Source organism: Peromyscus leucopus, chromosome X (assembly GCF_004664715.2).
Source record: "Peromyscus leucopus breed LL Stock chromosome X, UCI_PerLeu_2.1, whole genome shotgun sequence".
NCBI classification, from domain to species: Eukaryota; Metazoa; Chordata; class Mammalia; order Rodentia; family Cricetidae; genus Peromyscus; species Peromyscus leucopus.
In genome coordinates, this window is record NC_051083.1 from 138,049,905 (window position 1) to 138,065,013 (window position 15,109).

A 15,109-nucleotide genomic window follows, 5' to 3' on the forward strand; every position below is an offset into this window, starting at 1 on the left:
ATGGTTACCAGTCAAAAGATTTTCCTGTGTAAATTCTTCTTTTTTATGGCTTAACATTGTCCTTACACTTGAGCTTATTGAAATTATGAAAACCATAAAAACTAAATCATAGGTTCATCTGCAGATAATAGATTAGTAATGTAGTCCTTTAACAAGTATTTATTGTACATCAACTATGTGCCAAGAACTTACTACTAGCTAGATCCAGGCCAACAGATCAACATTCACAATTTTGACTTCTCAAATTAGGAGGTATATATCTGACTTCGGAAAATTCAATTACTCCCACTCCCAAGCCTATGTCTTCATCTTTAAAATAGAGACAGAAATAGTTTCCATATCATAGAATTATGTTGTTGCCCTGTAATTTGCATAAGGTCTTACATTTAGAAGTTTTATTATGTGATTGGCATATAAAAAGCACTCAATGAATAGTGACTATACATTTTAAAAATTGTTCTCACCTTAATTCAGCCCATAAGAAAGGCAAGAAATGACTTTAATTAGAAGTCTTTTAATTTTTAAAAATTTTTCATCTTATGTGTATGAGTGCCCCACCTACACATATGTAAGTGCACCATGTGCATACAATGAAAACAGAAGAGGGCATACTGAGCCACCTGGGAACTGAACCAGGGTCCTCTGCAAAAACAAGGGCTCTTAACCTCTGAGCTATCTCTCCAGTTCCACCTTTCATTGTTTTAAGGTACACATTTAAATTTGAACAAATGGGTTGCCTAATTATTTCCCCCTTTATTCTGTGAGTCTATATTAAGGGAACAAAACTAACCAAGATTATTTAACCTTATATTTTAGGATACCTATGCCAAATAATTATATTGAGGATCATTCATTTCATAATGCTTTCTATGGGCCAACCTTTAGCAAATTGCTGGTATTCCAACAGCTAGATGTCCTGCCCTTACAGAATTGACATTTAATTAATTAGGGAGACAGTTTTATAATCTACAAGATACTATCTTAAGTATTTTATGTGCTTTAACTCATAGTTCTTTACAACGATCTTTACAAAGTTTTAGTTCTTACAACAATCCTATGGAGTTTACCTACAAATTAGTGTGATTTTACAAAGAAGAAACAAAATGGGTTGCCTAATTATTTCCTCCTTTATTCTGTGAGTCTATATTAAGGGAACAAAACTAACCAAGATTATTTAATCTTATATTTTAGGATACCTATGCCAAATAATTATATTGAGGATCATTCACAGAATTTGTTAACCTTTATTATGATTATCTCTTTCCCATGTTAGACAGTTATTATTGGTGGTACATACAACACTTATTGCACTTGTCTTTATTGCTGTATCTCTAGGGACTGATACACTACTCATACAATTAATGGTTATTGAATGAATAGTTAAATGACTCTTGGAAATAAACCTGGATAATTTGCTGACTTTTGCATTTTAAACTACTATGTTCTCAAATTACTTATGTAGTTTGATGATTTTTGATAGACTATCAGACAAGTACAGTTCTATACAGAAAATTCTTTATGAGACATTACAAAATTCAGCATGTATTATCTGGCATTTTGCTTTACAAAACTATTACGTTTTTTTAACAGTGCATTTCAGTATATCTGTTAATGGTATACTTTTTGGGAAATAGATTGGACAGATTCATTAAATTGCTGAAGATCACCTAAGTAGTTTGTGACAGTGTGGGAACTAGAAGCAAACACAAATTCTTGTTTCTCAATCTAGCACCTTTCTTTATAAAATACCTTAATGATATTAATGCCATTCCAAGTAAGTTTGTAGATACGATCTCAGCACAAATCAGCCCATATATTTCAGCAAGCTGTTGATTTCCCCAAAATAAATAAATAACCTTGAAGAAGACCATAAAAATTACTCTGCCCTCCAAATATTTCCCTTACTACTCTAAAAAATCTCTCAATTGTGATTTTACAATAAATTAATCACATCTTTAAACACTTTATAGTAACTGATTGCTCAGGTCACTTCTCTTATGACATCTAACTCAAAGAGATTTTAAAGGTGAAAGAATATGTCTAAACATTATATAGACTAAAAAAGATAAGAATAAAATATAAAGCATTTTAGGAGTTACAAAAGCAGTGAAGGACTCACAGAGAAATTAGTATCTGGGCAAGAAAAAAACTGAATAAGCATACATAATTCACATGAAGATTACACAAGGAAAGTTCAATTGTCAAAAACCAACTAGCACATGGAGTTCTGAGAATGACACATTCAAACTGTCTTATGTAAGAGATATATTGAAAATAGGAATGAAATGTGTAATGTTGGAGAATAACTTGAATGACAGGCAGAATAATTTAGAATTAATGTTTTAGGAATCAGAAATAAAATTTTGAACAAAGTAATAAAGTATAAAAATAAACTATGTTAAGAAAGATATACTGGGGTTGGGAGATAGTGAGATGGTTCAGCAGGTAAAAGTGCTTGCTATCAAATTTGAGGACCTGAGTTCAAACCCCAGAACCCACATGATAGGAGAAAACCAACCTCCCCAACACAAACAAACAAACAAACAAATAAATAAATAAATAAATAATGTAAAATTAAAATTTAAAAAGACACAAAGTACACAATACATTGGTTAGGAAGATATTTGAATTAGCTCAGCTAATTTAGAAATTTAGAGTACCTTGGAGAAATTTAAACAAAAAATAATAAGGGCTAGTTTAGGGAATTGACAGTGAAAATGGGAAATGAGGATGGTATAACAATAACTGATACGTTACCATATGGAGAAGTAGGAAGGTGAAGATGAATTTAAAACAATATTAATGCTAGAAAAAAACGTTAGAAACCATATTATCAAACCTCCATTATAAAATTGTATTAAAAATTCCAACCTATCTGCTTATTCTGATTTCTCCTTTAATTTATGGAATCTTATTCTGACTTAAAGATCATTTAAAGTATGAGGTACAGTATAAAATTTCCAATGTCTTCTCATTTGTACTTCTGAACTTTCAAAACAGGAGAGTTGTGCTTTTGTGGAATTTATCAATTTTTAAAAATATTTGTTTTATTTTCATATGAATCTAGGCTGGTCTTGAGCACCTCTGTAATTAAGGATGATTTAAAACTTCCAATCCTGATGACTCCACTTCTTGAGTACTGGAATTACAGGCATATGTCACCACAGCGTGTATATGCTGTGAATCAAGGGTTTCATACATTCTAGGCACGCACTCTACTGAGAGCTATATTTTCCAGCTACGTATTTATCACTTCTAATTTGTACTGTAATAATTTATGTATGTCTTATCTTTACAACTAAAATTAACTCACTGAATATCCAACGATGTGCTCTTAAGGTACTTTCTTTGTGATTATTATAATTATACTGTGTTGTTGAAATAAATCATGAAATAAAAAGCAGAATCAGCAAAAGAACCCAGGTCTCTTGATGCTTGGGCCAACATTCTCTATGCGGTACAACAAACGCAAAAGATGATAAGATCTTTGAGTTGTTTTGGGGGAAGTATAGAACTTGAGGTGATCATGAGACATTTTCAAGTGAGAACATTTAGTATAAACTTAATGATGTGGGACTAAAATTTGAGTGCAAATCAAGAACAGAGAAATTTAGGGCCTGTTAACATGGAAGAGATCATTGGATTTTTGAAAATGGATGAAACTTCAGAAGTACAGGAAAGTAATAAAGAGGATTGTGTACCATGTGGAAAGTTAGAGGGCAAAAAGATAAAGAACCAGTGGAGAAACCAAATAACAAATTATCATATGTTGGAAAGGAATCAGAACAGCATGATGTTATAGATTTGCAGAGAAAATTTCAATGAAGACATGAATTAGGGAAAATCTGACTTAATTTGGTCACGTGGGACTATAGGTGAATAATTGAGAAAAGGTTTGGTGGTAGAGCAAAAACTCAAGCATCAGTAGGTTGAGAGGAAACCAAATCATGGCATAGTTGTAAGATTTCATCAACACAGGAAAGCTGGTGAATTGTGAAATAAAAGGAAGGGATTAGTGGAAAAGAAGAGATGACTAGGAGGTTTAAAGTGTTTGTTGGAGGCAAACTCCAATGGAATTTGCAAGGATTGACATTCTGAACCAAAGCATGTTGTGTACTTTAGAGCAAAGGACAGTCACAAGCCTTATCTTTGTTACATTTTAAAGCAAAGGATAGTCACAAGCTTTGCTCTTGTTACAATTTTACCTGGAATTACACTGCTGAAAAAAAGAACTTAAGCCCCTGAAGCCTGGATAAGACTATGATAACTAAGGAGTCTCCCATAGCTTGATCCTAGTGAATTCCAAGGGTCACAGAAAACATCTCTGCAACTAAGCCAGTCTAGAGAAGGCTTTAAAGTCAGATCTGGGTTTACAACCAGTTCCATTAATTAGTAGCTGTGCGATGTTTGGTTTAGTTACTTAAGACTTCTGACTCTCACGTTGTCCACTTGTGAAACTGAGACATTGACTAATTTATTTGCTAAAAACTGAGTAACTGGAAATGATGTGAATGGTAAGTATTACAAGCACTCAATAAATGGTAGATATTACTATGATTCTTATTTTCTGAGAGACTACTTCAGACACTGTGAAGATTCAACTTAAAATGGCATACTCTCAAGATAGTCATTGGCATATGGAGCAGGCAAACACATTAATCCCGTAACCACAATACTTGCAGAATATCCTACTCCTATAAGAAAAGTTTTCTATAAATATTGATTATAGAAAAGAAGTAAACATATCTAACTAGCAAATAGTTCCATTTTTATCTTTACTATACCTTAAGATAATTTAAATAGTCTATTATTTTCTTTAATAAAGTATGAGACCCTTAATTAAGTAAACAATAAGCAAACAGTGAGAGTCAAATTTGCACCAGGTTTAGGGATTAGAAGGAAAGTAAAGTATAATAATAAATTAATTAATTATATGAATTTATTTTTCGTTTTTGAGACAGGATCATGTTATGTAGCTCAAGCCAATCTGGTATTTGCTATGTAGTCCAGTCTGCTTTGAACTTATGGCAATATTTCTCTCCCAGCCTCCCATATGTTACTAATTAACACAAGCAACAGATGAATATCTTATTCCATGGATATTATAATCTAATAGTAAAGATATTCAATAGATAAATATATTAAAGGATATTAAGTGTTTTGAAGAGAAGCAGAAAGAAATACATCTAATCCACTATTGAGAGTAATGATAACATTTAAATATAAATTTATGAGGGCTAGAGAGATGGTTCAGTGGTTAGAAACATTGGTTGCTCTTCCAGAGGACCCAGTTCTAGAAAATCTGGTGCCATTCTCTGATCTCCACATAAGACAAAATTGTTTATAATAGATTCCCAGCATCTGCATGGCAGTTCTCAACTCTTCATAACTCCAGTTCTAGAAAATCTGGTGCCATTTTCTGATCTTCACATAAGACAAAATTGTTTATAATAGAGAATTGGATTAGTTTTATGGAAACAGTTCCTGATAATGATTATTTTAGATGTTGTATTAGACTATGATATATAGTTGGTCCTAAATAAGCTCAGTAGATTCTAAGAATTTAAGTGAGACATGCATTGTGGTGACTTCTTGTAGCTAGAGTTTTCCTGGCCCACAGTCAGGACAAATCTCTGTCACCCACCAGTCCCACAGCCGCTCAGACCCAACCAAGTAAACGCACAGAGACTTATATTGCTTACAAACTGTATGGCCATGCCAGGCTTCTTGCTAACTGTTGCCACGTGGCTTGTGGTTTACCCGCATCTTCACATGCTTCACATGGCAGTGTCTGGCAGTGTCTCCCTCCGCCTTCCTGTTCTCTCAATTCTCCTCTCTGTTAATCCCGCCTATACTTCCTGCCTGGCCACTGACTAATCAGTGTTTTATTTATTGACCATTCAGAGCAATTTGACATACAGACCATCCCACAGCAACTTCTAGGGAAAAATTCTGCCTCCAACAGAATATTATATAGTATGTTTCAATATAATTCAATAAAACAAATGTATATAAACCATCTACTTAATATCAGATAATATGTTATAGAGGACCAATACATGCTGGTTGAATGAACTGATTAATGGTCTTATCCTCATTATTCACAGCATACAATAATGGACATATAAAATATAAACTGTAATATAATATGCCAATAAACCAGAATAAGATATGATTATGGCCTTAATTATGGTAAGGACAGTATAGACGAAGAAAAGTGAGTGACAGATAGAAAATAGAACAACAGAGACTTCGTGACTTATGCATCATTAAAACGTTTCACAAGATTCTTGAATGTATCATGCTTTCTATCACTTCTAGACAACTACAAACACTAGACACCTTGCCTGGAACAGTATAAACTTCTATATCCGGCTCAGACTTCCCAGCTGAACTCTAGACCCTCATATCTAACTTTATATCAGATATCAATACTCAATGTTTTTCTTTCTCTTGATATTTTGGTTGTGAGCCTAGACTTTAATGGTTGAGCCATCTCTCCAAGCCCTTCTTTTCTCTGTCAAACAATATAGAAGCTGAGGAGAATTGTTATTTTATATGTGGTAGTAATGAAAGGCTTCCCTCGTTGGATCTGAGTGAAAGAAAAACTCTGAGATAGCAAGGACTTCAGGATGTAGCTCAGTGGTTTATTATTTACTGAGTTTATATGAGGCTCTGGGTCCAATGCCCAGCACCACAAAAATTAAGCAAGTAAACAATCAAAGGAAGAGAGAAAGGCATTTGGCTTTATGCAGATACCACCTCATTGACCACAGATAGACCTCAGTAATGCAAATTCCTGAGGCCAGAAATGTGAAAATATTAGCTTTTGATTCTTACAGTGGAAAAGTGAAGAAAGACTGGTAGCATATGAGAAGCAGCAAAGGCTACGTAATTTGGAGTCCTGAAAGTAATGTTCAAGATTTTGTATTTTACTCAAAATTGCCTGAGAAAATATTATATGTTTTTGCACACAGCAGTGATTAAAATTTTAACTATAATTTTGTAATGATCTCTTTAGATGCTCTGTGGAGTATATATTCAATATATGGCTTGGATTGGAAGTTAGGAAACAATTGAAGGAGTCTAGATGCTAGAGTAGTAAGAGTAGACATGAATCAAGTTATTGTGTAAATATTTTGGTGTAAAATCCATTCCAGAGTAGTACTATTTAACTGGTAACTGCATAAAAATATTCCTGTTACTTTGGCTTCTTGTCTCTATCAAGGTGGCTGCACATTTCTAAGTTATTGTTACAGAAAACTTTGTGGTTAAAACAAGCAAAATTATAAAAAAGACTGTGGATGGTTTTGTAAACGTTTTAGGTAAAATTATAATAGATTGTTTCAGAAATAATTATTAAAAATTTTATAACCATAAGGCTATAATATGAAGGTGTTGAGCTTAGCCAGTATGCACAACCATATCCAGTTCTATATGCATTCTGGGATTTGTAAGCTTCTCTGACTAGAAATGTATAGATTTCACTTAATGTGTTGGCACTGGTTGGTAAATGCATTTTAAGTAAGAGTGTTAAAAAGTAATATACAGAATGAGAAGGTTATTTATATACATATATGCATATAATAAAAAATAATGAAAAAGAGGTCATGAATTTGAAAAAGGGCAGGGAGGGGTATATGAAAGGATTTGGAGGAAGGAAAGGGAAAGGAGAATTGAAGTAATTTATAATATCAAAAATAAAAGAAAGCATTTAAGTAAAGATTGGGCACAATAAGAATACAGAATTTATCGGAATTCTGATTCTATTTTAGTCCTTAAAAGTACTTATATTTTCTGTTTTTCTTCCATTTCAGTGAAAGGCTTCACCTGTATTTTCCCAACACTGTGTGTGTGCATGTGTGTATCTAAATAAAGCATAATTCTCATGTCTTTTCAAAGGGAAAGAAATTAAATTTGCTCTTAATGGAAAGGAAGAAATACCTCCTGATTTCTAACTTCTTCATATGCAGTTTTGCTTTGATGGCCCAAATCATGAATTATCTCTCTTTTACTAACATATTCTGTCTTGGACCGGGGTATATGCCCTAGATAAGCTCCTTATGACCCACAGAGATGACATCTCCATAGGAATTATCTCTATGACACTTCCAGGTTGTTTCAAATATTTCCTTTTATATAAATTATTATATTGCTACTGAGGTTTTTTGTCTACTTTCATGTCTCAGAAGTGTAACAAGAAAGTAGTTAATATTACATTAAACATCTGACTGCATGGTGTTTTGATTCTGGTTTCAACTTAGCAGGATACCTTCCTGCTCCACACATTTACTAATATTTATCTCACTTTGTTCAAATTATCTCACTTGTTTTTCTCTACATTAATTGGAAGTTTTATAATTTGGGAATGAGAAAACAGTGGGGCAAATTCCTACAAATATCAGGATCTCTCAGATAGCTGGTACATCCACATTGTAACCTCTCTTACAAACAGGCCAGCCTGGTGTAGGTGACAACAGCATTGAGGATTGCATTTGGCTCTGGAAGAAGTTTATTTTCAGAACTTACATCCTACCCAGAACTAAATCTAATGATTATTTTCATTTCAAACCATTTTTCATCTTTAATTAAGTTTTAGCTTTGTTTTTCAAGGTCTTCCCGACCCCCTCCTACCAGTCATGAACATTGTTCATGTTAAACTTCCTCCCCACAACCACATCAGATTTCCTCTCTTGTCTTGTTGGCTTCTTTACTTTCTGGTTGTCTTTATTTTCTATTTCTCTTCTCCTCTTTCTTTTCCCCTATCCTCTGCTCCCATTTTCCTCTTGATGCTCCTAACTTAAAAAGAATTCCTTAAGAATACTCTTCTAACAGGTGAAAAAACGACAGATGCTCAAGATTAAAAATAAGTTTTGTGCAATTATTAATAAAATATTTTCAGGTTAAAAACAGTTATATTTATCTTTTTGTGTAACAATTGGTTCACATATAATATTATTGACATCCTTGCATTTGTTGAGTATTTATACTGTTCTAGTATATATATATTATATATTCAAGGAAATATTGTACAGATATAGTTATGAATTCATCAATGAAAGTGCTAAGGCCATTCTTACTTTAGGATGGATCACTTGAAGCCAACAAAGATATAGAAAATGCACATTATGTCAAGTAGCAATTTTTACAGATATTGTAAATTCTGTACACATTATAGGTGGGAAGTATGAAGTAGTTATAGCTATATAATGGATTATCATGAAATAATATAAATAATTTATTTTTCTCTACTATTGCTACCCAATAGTCTGAGAGGGGGAGAATAAAAATGAGAATCTAAAAATAAAACATTGAATTTATAGTCAGTTGATTGTCTACAAGGGTACAAGCACCATTTAATGAAAAAAGAATAGTCTTTCCAACAATCAGTGCTAGGAAACTGAATAGCCCTAATGTCAAAGAATGAAGTTTGACCCTAACTTTAAGCCATATAGAAAAAAATTAACTAGAACTAGATCATAGCTAAGAAGGAACAGAAGTAAATATTTGTGACCTTGGATTATGCAACCCTTAAATACATAAGCTAAGAAGGCATAGGAGTAAATATTTGTGACTTTGGATTATGCAAACCTCCTTTATATACAACAAAGTACAAGTGACAGAAGAAAAGGTAGACAAATTGAAATCATAAAAAATCCTTAAAAACAATTTTTTTTCTGTCAAAAATATCACCAGTAAAGTACACATACAAAAATGAGAGAAAATTTTTGCAAATGATACTTGTAAATGTAACTTATATCTATAATAAATAACTCTTTCAACTCAAGAATAAAAGGGAAGTTAGATGAAAAATGGACAAAGGATTTTAGTAGAACCTTCCCAAGTAAGACATATTAACAACATATTAACTATGTGCATACAAAAACACTCAATATCAACAGTAATTAGTAAAATGCAAACCAAAATATAGTCACTTTTCTAGTAAGATGTAAACTTTTGACAATTATTTTAAAATCTCAGATGTTTGTAATATTTTTACCTGAGTAGCATAACAGCCTTATATGTTTAGGAAATTCTTAAATAATAATTCGTATCTTTTTAATGTTTAAGTCAAAACACTGACCTCTGGTCTGTGTAGGCATATGATTTAAGTTCTACCAATCAGATGCCCTAACATGAGAATTGGATACAAAATTTTCAGCACACATAAAGCAGTACTACATGACTTCCATTTTGGTTGGAACAGGAGGTAGAAAAGAAACTTGGCTCTGGGGGATGTCAGAATTTGCAAGCATTAGCTTTGTAGTAAAGTAAATTTCTTGGCCTCTAATCCAAGAGCAATTATATATATATATAAAGTAGCATTATTCCTGGCTATTATTTCCAGAAACTAAGCTTCAAATTGGTTGGGTAGCCTTCCTTTTTTAAATAACTGTATTATGTACATAACTTCAATTTCAAAATCTTTTTCTAATCTCTTCTAATACTTTTTTCCTCAGTCCTTATAATGCCCCATTTCCTACATGTTCTGTACCCTAATGGATCCTGTAATACACTGGCTTCTACAATATTTTGCTGTCTGTCATACACTGTCTCCATATTTTTACTTGTTTTCCTTACTTGACTCTGGAGTTCATAGTCCATAACTACATTCTCAGACATATACTACCAACACTTTTACCCTTTTGGTCCATCATATTCGCATAAGAAATGAAGAAGATCCTGAATAAATCCTACATTTCATCTATTCCATTTCCATATTAACTTGTTTGTTCTTCATTTAATTTTAATCTCTTCCAATTCATGGCCATTAATCTCAATCGGGTTTGATGATGCTATATTGTTTTCATAACCAGATCTTTGACTATTTTATAATATCTATTCTTTACTTAAACCAACAATATCTACTCCTGGTTTCTTATTTTAATTAATGATCTTGTTTTATAAATTACTTTTGTTACTATTGTCATTTACAAAATTTTGTGTTCTTAATTGATCTCTTAGTATCGTTCACATAATAGAATATGTTCTTCTTCATAAAACTCTTTTCTTGAGTTCCAGGTTAATTATACTTCTCTGTCTCACTGATTCTTCTTAATATTTTCTGGTGGTATTTTAGCTTTCAAATGGAAAAACTGAAGCAATGCAAGTCTCAATCCCTAAATAACTATTAAAATGATATTTGATACAGTCTACTTATGAGCAAATATTTTCACTATCATATTATCCAGGATCTCACAACTAATTACTTTAAATATTATTTATAAATGCATATTGATTTTATTGATATTATCCTTATATCAAGTATTTGCTATTTCATTAAGTATGGTCATCAATTTTAAACTAAGATATACAAACATCTAGAACTTATCAGTAGCAAGAATAATTCCCTTATAACATGTCACAAGAAATTTGTTTGAAGAATTAGAATGCAAAAACATAATTTCCATTCTTTATCCCTCTCTAAAACAGTGTTACTCTACATGTGCTCCACAGACCAGCCCCTAAAAGGCTACTAATCTATTATGAAATGACTATGATATTTATACAGATTATACAAGAATGGTGAGTATACAAATTATATTTGAGAAAATTTTAGATTGTTTCATGTTAATACTACATCTATATACATTATTTACTATTTTACCAAAGTCCATGGCAGATTACATTTTTTTATAAAGTAGTTCACCACAGAGAGTTGAAAATCACTTCTCTAAGAGCATCTTAGTAATGCTTTAGGTCAGGTGGTATAGTTTCACTTCTTGTATTACCTTTATCTTCCTCAGGGTTGGTCTTAGAGCCAAGGGATCTGGCTGCCTTCCTGGAAGTCGTTTCTGCATAGTTTAATAGCTATAGCCAATGAACAGAAAGTGCATTTTCTGTCACCATACTGCAATATTATTATTAATGTAGCAAGGGTATTCAGTTCTGGTTTTGGCACTGAAGTTTAGGATACTGCATTGAGTCAGGTAGCTTACAAAAGTGCAACATTTGGGAATGTGGATTAATGGAGATGGAATAACTAGGACTATTTCTTGTCAAAATATGTTGCACTTGATAATTTATTAGGACAAAGTAAACGTTAGCTCATTTTCAGAAACACTTCTCTAACTGCTAATGTAGGGATCTTTTTTTAAAAAAATCAGGGACAGTGCTTAATCAATGACAGATATATGAACTATCATTGATGCTATAATAATAAATCCTGCAATAAGTTGAAAATTAGATGGAACTCTAAATACATAAAATAAATTTTGAATCCACATTCATTGAGAGATATGTCTTATGATTTAATTTGTTATGAATCAGAAAATATATAAAACTGAGGTCATTTGAAGGGTGAAAGCTTGCTTGGAGATGTATATGATACCAGATCTACAGTTTGGAGCCAAGAAGTAATAATGAAGAAAGAAGTAAATGGAAATTCAGACACACACACACACACACACACACACACACACACACACACACGTAACATGAACATTTCCTGTAGCCTTCTTACATATAACATGTTTATTCAGTTATAAATTCTTCAACAATGATTTTTTTCTCACAATTCTACCCTAGGTTATTTAATTGCATGGGAGTTTATTTAATAATGTAATAATGTGCAACAGTACATTATAGATCAGCCCATTTAATCTTTCCAGAATGTGAGTGTATCCTAGTGAAGAAAGGTTAATTCATATATTATTAATGATAAGGCATATAAGATTTATACACAATGAGGATAAAGCAAAGTATGAAAAAGAATGAAGTGCTAGTATACTTTTATTTTTAAATGTATTTATGTTTATTTACTGTATGCATGCACACAAATGTGTGCTTGCACATATGCCACTGTACACATATGGGAGTCAGAGAACAACTTGCAGGAGTTGGTTCTCTCCACCATGTAAGTGGAATTTGTGGGGATCGAATTTAGGTCTTCAGGCTTGGCTGCAAGCACCTTTACCTGTTAAGCTGTCTTGCCTGACCTCACTATCTTTTTTTTTAAAAAAAGATCCCTACATTAGCAGTTAGAGAAGTGTTTCTGAAAATGAGCTAACGTTTACTTTGTCCTAATAAATTATCAAGTGCAACATATTTTGACATAAACACACAGAGTATTTTTTGTTTTACATTTACAAATTGAGGATTAACAGATACCTAGATTATGGTTGGTAGTACTAAATCTTGGAGAACAGAAAAGTTAATAAGGGTGAGAAGAATTTCCAATTATTTATAAGTTCTTTATATTGCTTTTTCATTTAAAAAGTTTAAAATGTAGCAGAACTAGAAACCCAGTATGTTGCTAATGAAGTTCTCTTTCACTGAAATGATTTCTTAAAATCAAAGCAAAGGGAACAATTTAATGTCAAATTACCTACAGTAAACAGAATTAGGCAGTTTACTGTGAATTATTTCTGACTAAACATGACAGAAAAATGTAAAAGATTAATATTTATTTGTTGCAGATATATAAAATAAAGTAACACAAAATATTATTTTAGGAAAAGAGAATAATTTTCTTATTAGCCAATTCATACTGTTGCAAATACCTTGGATCAAGACTGAAAGGTAGAAATGTAAACAATGATAGTACTGCTTCTGTTGCCCTAGATTGAATTACAAAACAAGCAGCACATTTAGAAATTTATGCTGGAAAAATCCTTTCAAATGTGTCTGAATACAGAACAGTTACAGTGTTTGTGCAGTCATGCAGTTTGGAATTGTGCCAAGTGTAACGCTCTTATATTCCTGGTCCTACTCTCCTGATGAGGAATCTGAAGGCTAGGTTACAATTCAAGGTCTTGATGGCTGGCTTAATTTTCTATGCAGTGTTTTTGAGATTTCATCCCACTATGTTTGATAGTGAAAATAATAATATGAACAACTTACATATATTTGGTACTTACTATGTGTTAAGCCATATGTAAGACAAATTACATAGTTTACCCCAATTAAGCTTCACAATACACCTATGAATTTTAAAATTCTTATGATCAGGTAGAGAATTGATGGTCAATGAAGTTAAATAAATTACCGAAGGTCAAATTATTTTAATCTGCCCAATTTGAAGTCTGCTGAGAATATGGTATTTTTTTCCTGAAGAAAAAGATTATTTTTGTTTGAAATATAGAGTAGATATCATGGAGCAATAAATTCTGTCAAACCTTCATATCTATCTACATATTGCCCTCAGAGGTGGTTGCTTTTAGCCATGCCTCTAAAGTGCTGTCAGTAACTCTCTTTAGTTACTAGTCACAATGATCCTTAAATCAGTCCCAGTTTTGTGGGTTCCTCAGTAGTCATGTAATTTAATATTGTAACAGAGTCTCTGAATCACCTTTTTAAAATATAATTTTTTAATTCATAGAAACAGTTAATAAAAGACCTTCACTGTTGCTTCAAGAAAACTAGGATATGAAACACTAATTGGTTTGCTCCCTATAGTTATCGGTTTGAAAAGCAAAAAAACTTAGAGAACACACATTGGTGTAGTATAAGATTCACAGGCTTAGAAAAAATAATTTTTTGCAAGATATTCCTGAGGCCAGGGTTTGATAAGATCTCTAATTTCCATAAGGAAAACTTGAGTGGTTCTAAAATGAGATTAGGAATTGTGAAGGAATTCTACATTCCTTAATCATACATTGACACTATTGTTACATGATGGGGGAATAATAGATGGTAGAGGATGGGGGATGAGAACATAAGGGAACGGGATGGTCGAGCTGGAACAGGCATGGAGTGGGAGAGCAATGAAAGAGATACTTTGATAGAGGGAGACATCATGGGGGCAGGGAGAAACCTGGTGCTAAGGAAGTTCCCAGGAATCCACAAGGATGACTCCAGCTTAGACTACTATCAATAGTGGAGAGGGTGCCTAAGCTGGCCTACCCAGTAATCAGATTGGTGAATACTCTGTCATCATAGAGCCTTCATCCAGTAACTGATGGACACAGATGCAGAGATCCACAACCAAGCATGAGGCCAAGCTTAAGGAGTCCAGTAGAAGAGAGGGAAGAGGGATTTTATGAGCAAGGGGGCATCAAAATCACAATGAGGAAATCTACAGAGACAACTGAACCAAGTTAGTAGGAACTCATGAACTGTATACCAATAGCCGTGAAGCCTCCATGGGACTAGACTAGGCCCTCTGCAC